Source organism: Amaranthus tricolor, chromosome 8, assembly GCF_026212465.1.
Source record: "Amaranthus tricolor cultivar Red isolate AtriRed21 chromosome 8, ASM2621246v1, whole genome shotgun sequence".
Lineage (NCBI taxonomy): Eukaryota > Viridiplantae > Streptophyta > Magnoliopsida > Caryophyllales > Amaranthaceae > Amaranthus > Amaranthus tricolor.
In genome coordinates, this window is record NC_080054.1 from 21,677,411 (window position 1) to 21,681,943 (window position 4,533).

General features: G+C 29.3%; 1 long non-coding RNA gene across 1 annotated transcript; it reads left to right on the plus strand.

Annotated features, from left to right (window-relative positions):
* Positions 1-1,388: 1,388 nt before the first annotated feature.
* On the plus strand, positions 1,389-3,822 carry LOC130820161 (uncharacterized). The gene is made up of 2 exons (XR_009045118.1): positions 1,389-1,685; positions 2,187-3,822. It is a non-coding gene; the product is annotated as an uncharacterized LOC130820161 (long non-coding RNA).
* The last annotated feature ends 711 nt before the right edge of the window (positions 3,823-4,533 follow it).

A 4,533-nucleotide genomic window follows, 5' to 3' on the forward strand; every position in this document is an offset into this window, starting at 1 on the left:
CCGCCCTTACACTCATATTCCCGTATTCTCCATCATATCATTTATTCATTCATTAGTCTCTGATTTCTGATCTAACTTGAACATCGGAAGGGTTTTCCGAGAGATCACCCCCGGGCAAGACTAACGTGTTGTGTTGTAGGAATTCAGGTCTCTTTCATTCCGCGAATCGCTGCTCCCCACAACGCTTCCACTTCTAGTATTCCAAGTGTTTTGCACTTCCTCGTTTCATTACCGAAACAACCATCATATATTATAATATTTCGTTCCTTTCATATTACTTGGTATATTTTTATTTTTCATTCGTTACACAATACAATCTATATTATTATATAAAATATCTTTGCGATGTTAACCATTAATTTAAAAGAATAAAAAAGATAATACAGTGAAAGTTACATTATCTTTCTTAAGTTTTAATATAATAATTAGATTGGAAAATGATAGATTATTAAAGACAAATTTATCTCGGTGGTAATACTCTCAAATGATAGTGGTAAGCATTTGAGAATTATTTATTACATCCAATTAATAATCAATCAATCAATAGTCAATAATCAATAAAATATACTAATGAAGAAACGACTTGAGATACGTGTCACAGTATCATTAAAAATTTTCTGTCTTTTCTCTATTATTGAAAGGGAAACTTTTGATATTTGACTTCATATTTAAGGAAACAATTAACTCCTTAAAATATGTAATATTGTTGATGGACTAAAACTATATGTGAAGATATATTGAAATATTATATTTTCTTATTAAACCAAAAAAAGAATGTACAAGTAAATTTTTATTTTAACTTAGATAATAAATTATTATAGCATAATGAATAAGCAAACTAATTTGGCTATTTTTTCAACTAAATTCTCTCTCATATCTATCATGGTTGAAGACTTTTAAAGTTTATTTGTCTTAATTATCAATGATTACTATGAATATATGTTTTAATATTATTGTATAATGAAATATTTATTCACTTTGATAATGATAATATCATAAAAAATACAAAGATTTAATAATTAAATGTATGTTGTAAATAAATTAGTTTTATAAAATAATATCATTATTCACATCAGTAAATATTTATAGCATCTGTGTTTTACACAAAAATCTATCTAGTATTTTTTAAAAAATTAAAGTAAAGATCAAAACATAATTATTGTTTTAGTACATGACGGAAAACATAATAAAGGGATTTCTAAATAGAGTAATTTTTAATTTTATTAATTACATTAATTAAATTTCTCCTCATGAATGTTTGTAGCTCAAATAGTTTTGAAAATATTAGAATTAATAATAATTTTAAAAACATTACGTGCAACACTTAAAATATTTGTAGGATGTCAAATACTCCCTCCTATTCTCCCTATTAGTCTCATTTTCAAATAAGGTCAAATCACCCTATTAGTCCCATTTCCATGTTTAGTATATATTTTTTACTTTTTTACCCTAACTCACATTACTTTTTTACAATTATACCTTTATTAAACTTTATCAATTAACCCCTATTAATCCTACATATTTTTAATGAAACACATTAATTATATTTACCTACCCACCCAGCAATCTTCTTTTTATTCATCAGACTTCTATATCTTCATCATTTCTGTTCATCAAACACATTAATTCCTGATATTCTTGTTCGTTTGTTCATCGATTTTGTGGGTTTGGTCTTTGAAATCTAGGTACGTAATTCAGCTCTGGGTTTGTTTGCTTTGTTTTTTTCCATGTACATGATTCGATGATGTTGCATGTTGTTGTGGGTTTGTTATTTTTTTTGGTTTTTATTCTTTGTTTGTTGTAGATCTGAGTATTTCTTTTGTGTTCTTGTTGTGGGTTTCTTCATATGATTATTTCTAAATTTGAGTTTGTTCTTCGAAATCTGAGTATTTTTAGATCTAAATGTTTGTTTTCGATTTTGTGGATACGTAATTCCTAATATTCTTGTTCGTATGGTTTTTTGATTTTTTGGTTTGTTGTTGATGATTTGGTTTTTTTTTGATCAAGATTTAGGTTTGTTCTTGATTATTTTGTGCGTTTTTTCTTTGATTTTGGTGGGGTTGTTTTTTGAAATCTGGGGGTATGTTCTTCAAAATCTGGGTTTGTTGTTGATTTTTTACTTTTTTTTCTTTGTTTGTTCAAGATCTAGGTTTGTTCTTAATGGTTTGTTATTTTTTTCGTTTCAGGATCTTGGTTTGTTCTTGATGATTTTGCGGGTTTGATGAACACTAGTAAGGTTCTTGATGATGATAGCCCTAAAAGGGTTGATCTTGATAACCCTAAAAGGGTTGATGATGATTACCCTAATTATCCTGATGAATCTGATGATGACTATGAATCATCTGTTGAGACTAATCCATGTTGGGGTCGAGAACTGGATTCTGAGGGTGAACCCATCTACACTCCAAAATCCGACGATCCTAACCATGTGTATAATTCGATAGATGCTATATTTGCTGAAAGTGATTGTGAGTAGGAAGAATGGCTTGGTAGCCTTGGTCCATTTACAAGTATGTTTATGGTCATTGATTGCATATTTTTCTTGACTAGTGATGAAATGAATTTTTGGCTTGTTATTTGAATTGATGCATTAATGAATACATGCCCAATGAACTTATGTGAGGGCAAATATTATGTGCCACATTCATAGCATTATTTTATTCATTTGTTGATTTTAGGAGGCTTGGTATTGCCACCAGATTTGATCTTGGAGGCTACCAATTGCCACCAAAACCAAATGTTCATAAAAATAAGGCTTTAACTCAATGATGAACGAAAATTAAACCTGAGAAAAACTACTACACAACCACTGTTTTAATTTCACAATAATTTCAATACAATTTTTTCACAATAAACAACATAAATTTTTATACTTGTTATTTGAATTTGAAACAAATGTTTCCCAAAATGTATCCAAAAGCTATCCAAAAACTGTCCAAAAGTGTGGTTGATTGCTTGTAATACCCCAGATTTAGCTTGAAAAAGGATTGATAGACTATTCATATCAACAAGGTGCATCTTCTTTTCTAGGGAGCCCATTTGCTAAGAACTTGGTGGAGAGCAATCTTAGGATGGGTGACCTCTTGGGAAGTTTTCCCGGGTGCGCACGAGTGAGGCCAAAGTGCGCTGGAAAGACTTGTGTTGGTTTGTGGGGCTAGTCTACAGTCTCTAAGAGTAGTCATCAGCGGTCCGAGGGGCCGAGGTGTTACATTGCTGTTTGTTATGGTTTTTCTACAAAGTTGAAATTCATTAGCTACTTTGTTGATTGTGCCAAGCTCTGGTCTTCTTTTTTGTTCATGGATGATAGCAGTTTTTGCATAATTTGGATTTTTTGATGTGGAGTAACATCTTTTGTTTTACCCATTGTGTTTGTTTGGTGTGCAATTAATTTGTGCAATTAATAGAGCATATATAGAGGATTTTTGCTTGCTCCTTCCCAAATTCTATTTTGCTTATTTTTGCTTTTTTCCTCCCAAATTATGTTTTCAATTTTGGAAATTTTGGAATTTGATTTTTGCTTGTTCCCTCCCAAATTGTGTTTGGAGAATTTTGGGTTATTGCCTCCAGAATTCTGTTTTTAGTTTTGGAAATTTTGAGATTTGATTATTTGATTGTTCCCTCCTAAATTGTGTTTGGAGAATTTTGGTTTATTGCCTCTAGAATTCTGTTTTCAGTTTTGGAAATTTTGGAATTTGATTTTTTGATTGTTCCCTCTCAAATTGTGTTTTGGAGTATTTTGGGTTATTACCTTCAGAATTTTGTTTTCAGTTTTTAGAAATTTTGGACATTTGAATACTTAATGAAACAAAAAGATTTGACAAATGTGGTTGTTTGGTTTAATTGTGGCCTAATTTTAATGCATCATATTATGTTTTGATTTTATCCATTCAGAAATTTTCAAATTTTTTATCCATTTTCATATTTTTTTTATCCATTTTTAGAAATTGAAAGGAAAATTTAAAATTTTGGAGAGAATCATTAATCTAATAAGGAATCATTAACAATTCACTAAATCACTTTCTTTCTCCTATTTAAGTGGTCTCATTTGACCCACCTAAAAATGGTAAAAAGTCAAATGGGACCAATGGGAGGAATAAGAAGGAGTAATATAGTTAAGTAGTCTTACATTTGAAAATATCTAAATCCATTTTTTCTAATCTATGCACCAGATGCAAAGAATAGGTAAATTTATTAAAATATAATTTTTAATATTCACTAAAAACGACACCTGTAGTAAATCTTTGGAATATATACCAATTCAATTTTTACAAATTTACTTATTTTGTAATTTAAAAGTGTACACCAGCCACCAGGTGGATAGGTTAGAAAAACTGTAACTAAATTAAAAATATGTGCTATCATTAACTTTATAGGATTCTAGTATAGGAACTTGTTTAATGCATAAAGTTGATAGATAGAGAATTTTAGAATATATAGTGCCTCTAATGAAAAAATCCATTTGTTTATATAAGTATTTTTAAAGTTTTCATACTTTTTAAGGCAAATTTGAAAAATATTTCAACAACATTATCA